Source organism: Dipodomys spectabilis, unplaced genomic scaffold (assembly GCF_019054845.1).
Source record: "Dipodomys spectabilis isolate Male_0828 unplaced genomic scaffold, ASM1905484v1 ptg000043l, whole genome shotgun sequence".
Classification (NCBI taxonomy): Eukaryota; Metazoa; Chordata; class Mammalia; order Rodentia; family Heteromyidae; genus Dipodomys; species Dipodomys spectabilis.
In genome coordinates, this window is record NW_024870720.1 from 35,752,325 (window position 1) to 35,766,137 (window position 13,813).

At 42.1% G+C, this 13,813-nt stretch overlaps 1 protein-coding gene across 1 annotated transcript in view; it reads right to left on the minus strand.

Moving 5' to 3' along the window:
• Scd5 (stearoyl-CoA desaturase 5) overlaps positions 1-13,813 on the minus strand; it is a 112,793-nt gene that overhangs the window by 19,498 nt on the left and 79,482 nt on the right. The window lies entirely within an intron of this gene.

Consider the following 13,813-nt stretch of genomic DNA (forward strand, 5'->3'; position numbering starts at 1 on the left):
CTAATTTGGGAAGTGGAAGGGGAATAACAAAATGCTGAAAAAAGGACACAGGATGACCCATTACAACAATGATACTCACAAGACACTATGTTGGAAATGAACCTTACAACTGCTGGGGGAAGGAGGAGTCAGGAGGTGGGGAGGGAAGGGATAGTAGGAGAAAAACAAAGGGGTAGGTAACAATGTTCAACAAGAAATGTATTCTCATTACCTTACTCATGTGACTGTAACCCCTTTGTACAGGATCTTTACAAGGAAAATGAAATTTTTAAAATTCAGAGATTCCTGTTGACAGTCACAACAAAAATTATGGTCTGTCTAGAAATAAACCCACCAAAGAACCAGGGTGGAAGACCTACACTAGCAGAATTTAAACATGCACTGAAGTAGTTCAAAGAAGTGATGACAAGGCTGGGGATGTAGCTCAGGGGCAGAGCCCACACAGTGACTCATGCCTGTAATCTTAGGGAAGTGAAGATCAGGATACCATGGTTGAGGCCAGCCTAGACAAAGGAAGTTTACCTGTTATCCCTGTGAAGGGAAAAGCATAATGACTGGGCAGTGTCGCATATCTGTCATCCACGTGATATGAGGGAGCACAAGCAGGAGTATCACAGCCCTGGCCAGTCAGGCATAAGCAAGACACTACCTTGAAAATAACCCAGGCAAAGGCTGAAGTGGTAGAACCCAAGTAAGGGAAAGCTTTCATATCACAAAACTCTCAGTATATGGCTTTTTTTTTTCTTTTTTTCTTGAGATAAATAGCTTTGCAAGTTCTGCCTAAGAACTATCCACACACACATATTTATACATACACGCACACATGTGCACATACACATGCGTAAATGGGTACATACCTAAATGGTATTATATTGTTTCTCTGGATCTCTTGGTAGTAATTTTAGTTTTCTTTAAAAGGAAGAAGGTAAAAGTGATTTCAAAAAGAAAGCCACCTAGGTCTCACCTAGCAAGCATGAGATCCTGATTTCAAGTCCCAGTACTAGGGCTTGAGCACCAAAAAGGAAGGAAGAGAGGAAGGAAGGAAGGGAGGGAGAGAGGCAGGCAGGCAGGCAGGAAGGAAGGAAGGCAAGAAGGAAGGAAGGAAGGAAGGAAGGAAGGAAGGAAGGAAGGAAGGAAGGAAGGAAGGAAGGAAGGAAGGAAGGAAGGAAAGGAAAGGAAGGAAGGAAGGAAGGAAGGAAGGAAGGAAGGAAGGAAGGAAGGAAGGAAGGAAGGAAGGAAAGGAAGGAAGAAAGGAAGGAAGGAAGGAAGGAAGGAAAAGCAAGCAAGCTTTAAGGATCAATACTATCAGATAATGATTGACAAGCAAAACTAGAGGCTGGCAAAAAGGAAAGGATAAACATTTGAGGTAGGAATTAAAATGAGCAGTAATGAATGCAAACTTTAGACCTAACTTTTTGAATTCTGATGAGGCAGGAGTGCACCAGACAAAGGGGTGTATAGATAACACGTGTGCTGGAGGCCAGGGGCAGATCCTCTGGCTCAAAGTTACTGGCTTCAGGGCCCACCAAACCAAGTGGTTGGTGAGGTGGCTCTGAGGACACTGTAGAGACTGGAGGTGCACACTGCAGAAAATGTTCAACAGAAAGTAGGGAAGAGAAGAGTGCTCCTGGTTGTCCAGCTTTGAAATGCTGTTATTCACTGAAATGCTTATGGAAACTGGTCGTTTAGATTTCTCTTAATCACATGGGGCTCATTTTAAGAAATGGTAGCTAGGTGTAGGTCGTACATGCCTATAATCGAATCCCAGAATTGGGGAGACTGAGGCAGGAGGATCTGGAGTTTGAGGCCAGCTTGGGTTATATAGCAAGACCTTGTCTAAAAAAAAGCGAGGGGTAGATGAATAGCCTTTTAGAACCTAAACTCTCCAGAAATTGAAGTTACATATGATATGCTTGTGTAGTGAATAACAGAGACCTAATGCACACCTTCAGACATACTAACTCATTTAGGCTGGTTTATAGCATGTTCTCACTAAGTACCACAAGCTGTGCCTCTCTTCTGACTTTCAGAAATGGGGGGGGGGGGGGGGGGGGACGGACAGAGGAATGGGCGGGGCCTGGAAGGGAAGTGGAATCTGTGCCTAGCTAAGCTGTGCCTTCTAGAACGGTGACTTCTCACTGCACAGCCCTGATGAGCGGCATCCAGGCTCTTCCCCTCCCCGGACATGCTTGGTCCCAGTGAAACAAAAAGGCAATGGCTGAGATTTCTGCCCAGGTTTATTCAGGAAAGGTTTGGTGTCCCCAGTGCTCTTGTATAAAGTATGCCCATATCGTCACCTTGTATTTCTCCACCCAAGCACCCCTGACATTCTCAATAAGGGACAGGATGGTAAGATCACACCAGAAACTAGAACACACTAAGTTCAGAGGGAAAGTTCCAGAAACTAGAACACACTATGCCAGAGGGAAAGTTCCAGAAACTAGAACATACTATGCCAGAGGGAAAGTTCCCGTAACTGATACCCTCTGTCAGAGGCACTGACATGACAGCTTTCATAAGACCAATCTAAAGATTCACCTTGATTAACGGGCTGGCTATCAAGGAATTTATTACCTTAAGACAATAGTTTCACTACAACTGCCAACTGACAAAAAATTGTTCTTTAGAGCTCTCAGAAGCTGGTTTTAGGAACAGACACAATGTACTTTAATTTCACTAACACATATGAATCACACTTTTCCAAAAAGAAAATGGGTGAAGGGTTGGTCTGTCATAAGGCTTGAACATATGACCTGGGCACTGTCTCTGAGCTTTTCTGCTCAAGGCTAGTACTCTACCACTTTGAGCCACAGCTCCACTTCTGATTTTCTGATGATTAACTACAGAAAGAGTCTCACAGACTTTTCTGCTCGGGTTGGCTCTGAACTGCGATCCTCAGATCTCAGCCTCTTGAGTAGGCTGGATTTACCGATGTGAGCCAGCAGCACCTGGCACACTTTTCCAATTTAAAAAAGAGAACATCCAATAAGAAATTCTATGTACTATGCTTTCAGGAAAGAAAGCATCTATGTTGTGAACTGCCACATGGCCAAGAGAGAACTGCATGCCCAGGAGCTGAGAAATACCTATACATTATAGTAATTAAGAAACAGAAGGGCTCCATAGAGAAAAATGAAAATAAATACAACCTGCAGTATTCTACCAATTGCATGAGGTATGGGAGCTTGGATGACAACCAAGTCATAGCCAGCTGTTGGATTGATGGAAACCTCATAAGGTCATGATTAAATCATTTGCCTAGTGTTCCAGGTCAATCAGTCTTGAACTTGCTAACTCATAGAAACTCCACAGCAATATTTAAAAAAAGGGGGGGGGGACATTGAGTCATTTAATACTTTCAAAAAATGGTTGTCATAAGGACAGTAACCTTGTAAATCATTTCTTGGAAAGAAGTCCAAGTTGGGTGGCAAACTAATTGCTCTGTGTGTAGTGAGCTAGTCCATTTCTTACTTTACACATACCCATTTGTGGTTTCAGATGCCTCTGGTTTAAGCAATTTGTTTCCTCTAATAGTCTCTTTCTAGCTTAGTTGACTTCTTTAGAAAAAGAGTTTTCTATGGCATAAACCAGCACTAAAGTGACCATTATTACCTATGGAGTAATACATCCCAGCCCACAGCACTGAAGGAAGAATAAGAAATGCATGACATTTAATACATTGTTCAGCCTAGGTTTTGTGACCACTGTACATTCTGCCATAGCCCTTTCCCCAGACTTGAAAGCACTGAGGAAAAAAAAAAGCAGTATTATGTGCAAAGAGATAATAATAACAGCAGATTTCTCCAAACTATGCAAAACATTTTAATGCATTGTGTTGGAAAAGAAAGTGCCAACTCCACATTTTATGTCCCATAAAAATACTTTTCAAAACTGAGGGTAAAGAGCTAGGCCCAGTATTTCACGCCAGTAACCCTAGCTACTCAGTAGGCAGCAATCTGAGGATTGCAGTTAAAAGTTAGTCTAGGCAGAAAAGTCTGTGAGACTCTTATCTCCAATTAACTAGCAAAAGGCTGGAATTGGAGGTACATCTCAAGGCTGAACTCAGGGCCTCACCTTGATAGACTGACATTCTACCACTGAGCCACATCTCCAGCCCTATTTTTTTTCCAGCCCTATCTTTTACTGGTTATTTTTGGAGAATCTTATCTTCTTCCTTCCAGTCTCCCAGCATGCACCAGAACCATGATCTGCCTAATTTAGCTTCCCATCATTGCTGGGATCACTGATACACACCACTCCATCCAGCTTCCTTCCATGGAGATGGTGGCAGACTTTTCTTCCCTGGGCTTATCTAAAACTGAGATCCCTCCAACCTCCCACATGGCATGTGATTTTACTTTTATCTTGATACTTATTTACCTTCCTAAATGTTCCTCTGTGAGCCTGAATCACATTTTGTACTAAAAAATAGAATCATACTAAAAATATGCTTAAGGTCTGCTCATAATGTATGGATTTCAACTACTCAAGGGTTATTGAAATTTTATAAGCTAATTGTTAGAGGAAGAAATAGCAACTAGACAATGAATTTTTATGTTTCTCTGCTTTTTTTTTACCTTAGTATATAATAAAGAAGAAGATATAACAGAGGGGCAAAAAGCCTTTTTCTTGATGCATAATTAATGGCAATAATGAACAAGGAACAGAAGCTTCCTATAAATGCTGTTACATTCTACTGACTGAAGCCTTGGAGTTAGAGCTGTGTTCTTGCTTGAAGGACAGTTTATTCCAAGAACACATGGAGGATAGTCTGGAATTCTGTTTCCTGCAGGGACAAGAAAGAAAATCAGGAACTGATACTATATATTACTGAGAGTGGTATCTACTCACACCAAAATGTCTTTTAAAGTTAACCCTAGTTACTCAGGAGGCTGAGATATTGTGGATGGTGATTCCACGTCAGCAGAGGCAGGAAAGCCCATCAGAGTCTTACGTCCAATTAACTAAAAAAAAAAAGCCAGAATTGGAGCCTTGAGCTCTGGGACAGCAAACAACCATGTCCTTGAGTTCAAGTCTTAGGACTGGCACCAAAAAAAAAGTCTTTTAAATGTTAACCTTGCTTGAATCTTTAAATAAATACTTATATTTTACATTAATCTTTTTTTTCTTTTGGTCTTTTAAGATAGGGTACTTACTATAGTTGTAGCCCAGTCTGGCTTTGAACTCTTAATCCTCCTGCTTCAGCTGTCCAAAGTCTGAGATTACAGATGTGTTCCCTTCTATCCAGCTAACTAAGACTTCTTTAAAGCTTTGGTAGTGTTTTCTGGATAGAAAATAACTTATTGCAAACATACACTATACTTCTTTTCACTTGGTTAATCAAGACAATGGGGAGGCAGAGTATTTAGGATTTAAGTCTGGAATCCAGAGCCTACCACCTTGCAGGCAGATTTACTGAAAGGATCAAAAATGTATGAAGACGGTTACTAAACAACCGCTACTGCTGTATGAAGATGTTGTTATTGCCATCAACAATGAACTGAGATAACATGTTACCAATAATATTTCCAGACTTCACTGACACCTGTGGGTAAATATATTATGCTTTCCATGTAAGGAGCAGAATACTTGCATCCAGAAATTTGATCTCCTCATCTGGCCAAGAGAATTTCTTACACACAAAAATGGATGGTCAGTGTGAAAAAAACGACTGTTATCATAGTTGATTCTCTACTCCTCCCGCCCACCTCCCAAAGCAAAAATACCACGTACACAGAAAGTGACATTTGTACTTGGAATTGTTTGACAAGTCAAAACAAGCTGCTGAATTCTCTGCTCCACTGATTTCTCCTCTGCGAAATGCTGGCCCAGTACAAGAGGGAAGTTTTGGCACTGAGGCTAGAACCTCAGTACTAAACCATCTCTGTCCCGAAGCCAGACTAATTCAGCTGTTTGACTCAGCAACCAAGATCTTTCTTCTTAGAAAGGCTAAAACTTATCAAAGTAATGGAAGAGTTTATTTACCTCTTCCATTGGCTTTCAATAACTCAATAAAACACAATATGCATTTCTTATGTGTGCCAGGACTGGGCTTGAATTCAGAGTCTGAGTGCTGTGTCTTAGCATTTTTGCTCAAGGATGGTGTTCTCCCACTTGAGCCAATACCACTTCCAGCTTTTTGGTGGTTAATTGGAGATAAGAGTCTTATAAACTTTCCTGCTAACTTATAAACTCAATCTCAGCCACCTGAACAGCTAGGCTTATAGCATGAGCCACCAGAGCCCAGATATCATAGAGCCTTAAAAGCCTTAAAAAGCTCTAATTGTCAACACATCTCCCCTGCCACCCCCTTCCCCTTCCTCTTCCTCTTCTACCTTCTTTGATAGTACTGAAGTTTATGTCTTTTTCTTACTAGACTGATGCTCTACTGCATGAAACTGGCCCCAGCTCATTTAACTTTTGTTATTTTTTTAAAATAAGTAACGTTTTGTATTTATGCCCAGATTAGTCTGGATTGCAATCTTCCTATTTACAATTCCCACATAGCTAGAATGACAGAAGCACCCCCACACAGCCAGATTTTTATGGTTAAGTTGGTAGTCTTGCAGGTTTTGCTCAGACTGACCTTGAACCACAAACTTCCCACTCTCAGCCTTCTAAAGACCTTGAATCACAAACTTCCCACTCTCAGCCTTCTAAGTAGCTAGGTTTACAGACATGATCCACCACACCTGACATTCCCTCAAACTACAAATGTCTGAATGTCTTGTTATCCAGAATCTTTCCATTGGAGAGAATTTTCCTTTGTTCAAAATACAAATAAATGACCAGAAGGGCTATAGCTGTGGCTTAAGTGGTGGAGCATGTAATGAATACTTTCTGTGTGACTCCAAAATAGAGGCTAGGTCATTACTCACTCATCCAAACTCATCAACTGCACAACATTAAAATGAACTATAGCCAGCCACCAGTGCCTTGCATCTGTAATCCTGGCTACTCAGGAAGCTGAGATCTGAGAATCAAAGTTTCAAATGCAGGCCAAGCAAGCAAATCTAAGGGACTCTTATCTCTATTTAACAAGTAAAATCCTGAAAATAGAAGTGTGGCTCAAGTGGTAGAGCACCAACCTTAAGCAAAAAAGCAACAGTACAAGGTCCTAAGTTTGAGTCCCACTGCTGGTACACACACACAAAAAGAGAACCATAACTATGGACTCTGGGTAATACTGATAGGGTAATGCACATTCAACAATAGGAACAAATGGAAATCTTTATACCTCACTCTTAATTTTTCTGTAAACCTTAACTGATTCTTTACAATCCAATAAAAAGAAGTGTCACTGTGAGATCTGCTGTTCATTCTTGGGAGTTGAGACTCATGACAGTACACTAGGGAACAACTTGAGATGAACTGAGCTTCAAGAAAGAAGCTACTGGGGCTGGGAAGGTGGCTTAGTGGTAGAGCACTTGTCTTGCATGCCTGAGGCCCTGGGTTCGATTCCTCAGCACCACATAAGAAAAAAAAAAAGAAGCTACTCAATTGCCTCTCTTCTTGGAATGACAGGAGTTATACGTTTTCATCTCTTGCCAGGATAATAAAATCAAAGCGCTTTCCTGTTCTGGTTCATTCCATCCACTTCCTGGTAGTTCACCACATCACCATGGAAATGAGACAAGGGCTTTCTGTCATGTGTTTAGACCAGCTTAGCTTCCCAGTCATTTCACAAATGCATATGGCAATGTCAGCTTATGACCTCTGAAGTTATTTATTGTCTATAAAGAATCATTAGGAGAGCACTAGAAGAAACTGTCTGGACTCTGGGTGTGTTGGGGGAGGGGGTGGGTGTGCCAGTCCTGGGGCTTGATCTCAGGGCCCAGGTGCTGTCCTTGAGCCTCTTTGACTCAAAGCTAGTGTTCTACCACTTGAGACATAGCTCTGCTTCAAGTTTTGGGGTACTTCATTGGAGATCAGAGTGTCACAAACTTTCCTGCCCAGCCTATCTTCAGACCACAATCCTCAGATCTCAGCCTCCTGAAGAGCTAGGATTTCAAGTGTGAGCCCTGGGTGCCCAGCAGCCTCTGGACTTTTATCTTCATTCTGTCATGTCAGAAAAATGATTTGAGATTTCAGTTTTCTGGTCACTAAGCTGGAGAGAGGCAAGTGACCTTCTTACTTCACAAACAATATAACAAGGCTGAGTAACATGTGACTGCCAAATGCTCTGCTTTAGGCAAAAAAAGAAAGAAAGAAAGAAATACTACAATGCCACTTTTTCTTCCTTACACATAGGATTCATCCAAGTGTGCAATGATTAAGAAGGTATATGTCCATATTTCCCTGAGTACAGACATACCCAGTAAGAGGAAGGTGGATAGTCTGTGTGCATCTTCTGGGAAGATTCCTTACAAGCAACTGACTCATCAGGACATCCCTTAGTTCCCCTCATTCCCCCCCCCCCCCAGCTGCCTTCCTGTTGGAGCTTAGTAGTCAGCATGTCCTATAAATGACACAAAGAATGAAGGTTACATGCTATAGTGGCTGAGGAGAAACATAACAGGATCTAATTGTCTCTATTTACCCCTTGAGGCCAACATCTCTACCTAAGACTGCCAGATTCCAGAATGCTTTTAATTGCAAGAGAAATAAACCTCTATCTTGTGTTTAATCCAAAACACACATCCTAACCAACAGAACTATTCTCAACCATATCCATGGCTCCCTTCCAGGTATATCCACACATTTGCAAGGCCTAGGCCAGGAGTGCCAGTAGAGACCCCTGCCTGGCTTTCCTTATTCTTTTCCCACCTCTGGCTTTGTCTGCACTGAGCTCACTTAACTAGGTTAGAGTCACCATGCTACCACTGTCCCTGGGCATGCATGCATACTTTTTAGGAGGTCAGAGGCCAGGGAGAGGCTGATACAGACTTTGGAACTGGGCTCAGGGACTCCTGCGCAGGGATGCTAAGATCTAGGAACTCAGCATGATCTAAAAGTCTGAGAAGGTTCTAGCTGCCATGTCCCTTGGACCCCATGATCCCTGCACCTTATGAGAAGAAGCGCATCCCTTTAAGTAAAGACGTAAGAAGATGCCTTAGCAGCCAGGTTCTAAAAGCAACCATTTTCATCTTGACCTTTCATCTCTGTAATGTCTGACTTTGCACCATTCACCAGCACAGCAAATTGTGCAGTCATCTACTTAACTACTTGCTATAAAAGCCTTGGGGAAATTAACTTCTGTGGGAAAAGTGTGAGACTATGGTGCTTTTCAGTTCATATTACATCTTTTATTACACGATATAAAAGAAAGACCACTGAGCCCAACTCTCTACCATGCTTTTCTTTTTTTTTTTTTTTTTTTTTTTTTTTTTTTTTTTTTTGGGTCCGGTCATGAGGCCTGAACTCTGGGCCTGGGTGCTGTCCCTCAGCTCTTCATCTCAAGGCTAGCACTCTACCACTTGAGCCACAGCGCCACTTCCGGCTTTTTTTTTATGTGGTGCTGAGGAATTGAACCCAGGGCCTCGAGCATGCAAGGCAAGTGCTCTACCACTGAGCCACCTTCCCAGCTACCATGCTTTTCTTTAGTGAGTCATCATTAGAGGAGTCAAGCCCACATTTATCTATCGATCTGATGTATCGCCTATATCCCTACCCTGAGTGGACTGAACAGGGCCTCTAGTCTTTGATCTCTATCCCTTGCATAGCCACCTGTTTGAGGAAACTCTGAGATGCATTTGGCTGGATCTGTTTGCACAAACACTGTCCCTCCCCTAGGAGTACAATGGAGTGAGCTGCATACCGTGTATACCCCCAACTGGGAAAGGGACCCCTGCCTTCAGAGAACCAAATAGAAACCAGCAGAATTCAACAGAAGTCATTGAAATGCCCCCAAATCCACTGAGCACTTTTCCCTGTCACTTAGGAAGTCAAAGACTGAGTCCGATGGGACAGTACCTCAGACAATGTGGTCTCCTCCAACTCACATACACCAAACACTGACTTTGAAATCAGCTTGGCACTGGCAGAACCAGTAGAACTAACTTTTTGAACAATGAGAAAACCCAAACCACTGGACAGTTTTCTTCACTGAGGTCAGTGTGTAAGCCTTATTTTAGATCAAAGGTCTCTGTGTTCTCTCAGCTGGATAATTACCAAAAGACCTGAATGCCTTCCCACACAGCTAAGAGCTGCTGTATGACTTTCAGACAGTAAGAATAACCAGAACATTAAGAAAACAATCCAAGATTCAGGGACCTGGAGTTCCAGCTTTCCATCCACGTGTTTTATTGGTTTCCCCATGGATGTGCTCGTGTGTGTGTGTGTGTGTGTGTGTGTGTGTGTGTGTGTGTGTGTGTTTAAAGTTTTTCTGTAATATTATGCTGCTTTGATGTCTTCAAAGCCTTTCTAGCTAGGAAGAGAATGCCTTTCTGGGTCCAGCCAATTCTGGGAGGCACAATGGTCAAAGCCTGGAGTACACCTGTGAACTACAAGTCAACTCATCCAGAACTGGACTCCTGTGCCTGTCCATACGCAAGAAGAGTCAATAATCCTCTGCTGCAGGTAACAAGAGACCATTCCTATAGCTTAGAGCCTGCAGACTGAAGTGTTTCACTAAATCATATAATAGAAAGCTGTTTATGGCTGAACACTGGTAGCTTACACCCATAATCTTAGTGGCTCAGGAGGCTGAGATTTGAGGATCACATTTTGAAGCCAGCTGAGCAGGAAAGTCTGTGAGACTATAATTAACTAGCAAAAAACCCCCAAAACAAAAAAAAACCCCAGAAATGTAGGTGTAGCTTAAGTGCTAGAGTACCAGTGTAGAGCAAAAAAGTTAAGGAATAAGGAAGAGCACAGGCCCTGAGTTCAAGCTCCAGGACAAGAAAGAAAGAAGGGAGGTAGGGAGGGAGGGAGGGAAGAAAGAAAGAAAGAGAGAAAGAGAGAGAAAGAGAGAGAGAAAGAAAGAGAGAAAAAGAAGGGAAAAAGGAAGAGAAAGAGAGAGAGGGAGGGAGGGAAGGAAGGAGGGAGGGAAGAAGGGAGGAAATTAGGAAGGAATGGAGGGAGGGAGGGAGGGAGGAAAGAAAGAGAGAAAGAGAAAGAAAGAGAGAGAGAGAGAGAGAGAGAGAGGGAAGGAGGAAAGAAGGAAGGTAATTAAACTTAAGCATGAAGGTGATTAAGACCAGCGATTCACAAACCGTGCCCCCTACCTGCTCGGCCTTGCCTTTCTAGAGGAGTCCTCAGAAGGACTCTAATCTCAGTTTTCCTCTTGCTCTTATTTTCTGCTTCTTGACCACATGAAGGTGCCCCATCTCACCCCTGCATGGGATCCCAAGACTCTTATCTCCAGGACCTATTATTATAATGTACTTTGTAATTATGGTCTTTTCTTTGTTTCCTCTTGCATTTGTATCTGACTGATCAGCACAGAATAAGAAGTGGGGAAAATGGAGGCATGTTTCACATGCTTTGTAAGGTTCCTTGTGGTGTTAAAGTTCAATGGTTCAATGAAGTTTTGCGATATGATAACCACTTGAAATACCATTCTCTATGTTTTCCTTACACCACCTCTATCTTGCTCAGGTCTAGTTGCTTTCACAAGCTCTTCCTCACCCTTTATTCTGTGGGGTGGTGGCTGAGGAGACCCATTTCACATTCCCACAGAGGCCTGGGCTGTGTTACAGCACTCCCTCTCACTAGGGTATAATTGTCTGGAAATTAATTTGTGAGTTCCCAGCTCCTTTGCAAATGTAGAAGCCAACTTTTAGGGCCACATCCTTAACACTCATGTCCAGCAGGACCTCAGGATCTCTATGAAACAATGACACAAGTGAATGATCTCTAATAGCCATGACCCACATAGCACACACATAATGAATCTGATTACAATATTATTAAAGGAAAAGATAGGGGGAAAAAAACCTTCCATTTTTATGGTCTAAGAAACCCAGACTATTACATGTAGCTAGCTCAGTTCTTATTAAGAAAACTAAAGAGCCTTTGCCTTCTTTTATGTGCTCTCCAAATTAATCTAAGATCTGATTGTCCCAAAGTGTTAGTAATTATATAGTGCTATCATTTATATCACGGAATTGAAAATAACATACATATCCAAGCACAGTGATTGGTTAAATAAACAGTGGCATGCTCAACAGATAAATTGTCCTTTGGGCTTTAACAATTTATATCTACAGTATAATCTGAAGTTAAAGGCAAGATAAAAAATTACATATGCAGTGTAACTGCTATCATGACAAATATATCAAATGTATGCATACAAACTGGAGATTACTGGTGGCTGTATTATCCTCTCTCCACTACAAATTTTTCAGCTCTCTCTTTTTTCTTTCTTCCTTTTATTTTCTTTATTTGTGTGCAGATACCAGGGCTTGTATTTAGGGCCTGGGTGCTATCCATTAGCTTTTTTGCTCAATGCTTGTGCTCTACCACTAAAGCCTTTCTTCCACTCAGGCATTTTTGCTGGTTAATTAAAGATGGAGTCTCAGAACTTTCACAGGTTGGTCTTGAACCTCGATCCTCAAATCTCAGCCTCCTGAGTGGCTAGAATGACAAATATGAGCCACCAGCACCTAGATGTCAGGTTTTTTTCTTTCTTTTTTTTTTTTTTCTTTTTTTTTTGGTCCCGTCATGGGGCCTGAACTCTGGGCCTGGGCACTGTCCCTCAGCTCTTCAGCTCAAGGCGAGCACTCTACCTCTTGAGCCACAGTGCCACTTCCGGCTTTTTTTTTCTGCTTATGTGGTGCTGAGGAATCGAACCCAGGGCCTCATGCATGCAAGGCAAGCACTCTACCACTGAGCCACCTTCCCAGCCCACATATGGGATCTTCTAACACAATGTCCAGGTAATTAATAATCCTCATGGCTGACATTCACGAGCTCTTAGTATGAGGCCCAAATTTTCCCTATTTTTGTTTTCATTAAATCTTCATAAAAGCTGTGGTAGATGGCTATCACTGTTACTCCAATTTTATAGATGAATGCAGATGTAGGGTGCTTAATTCCCTATGGTTAGGGGGAGCATGGGGTTTGATAGAGGTAGTCCTCCTCCATGGTCTGCCATTTTCTCGCTCCATTTGTGTTTCCTTCAGTGTAAGTAAAAGGAGAGGCTGCCAGGGGAAAAAAAATTCCAGTATAAACCATACTTCCTTCATGCAAGAATTCTTGTGTTGGATGGTGGTCATGGCTTCTGTTTCCATTTTATGCTCAAACAGACTATGTGCTGCTAAGTCCTCAGACAAGTCTGACCTACCAGAGACAGTCTTTAGAAACCACTTATCTACACATAATAGTCAGACCAGAGAATGATCTAAAAGTTGTTGTCTTTACATATAAATCCAGTACATTAGGAACAAAAAGTCCATTGATCGAAGTTAGTATGGCCAGTTTCAGACTCAGACCAACCAGGACATGGTACAGGCCAGCTTTCTCATGAAAAGGTGACCAAGGGTGAGCCTTCTGGTTGCTAGAACAACCCAGACACAGGCCATCTTTCTTCATGTGTTTGTTGAAAATATTTTCACTATGAATACTGACCAAATGAATACACTCAGTTGACACTATTTGGTTATGCGGGTACTTTGAGGCTTCCTGTTTCATGGTCTTATTTTTCTGTACTCAGAACATTAGTGATACATATATATCTCTATCTATCTATCTATCTATCTATATCTATATATATTGGGCTGGAAAGTGACTCAGTGGTAGAGTGCTTGCCTCGCATGAATGAAGCCCTGGGTTCAATTTCTCAGCACCACATGCACAGAAAAACCTAGATGTAGCACTGTGGCTCAAGTGGTAGAGTGTTAGCCTTGAGCTGAAAAGTTGAGGAACAGTGCCT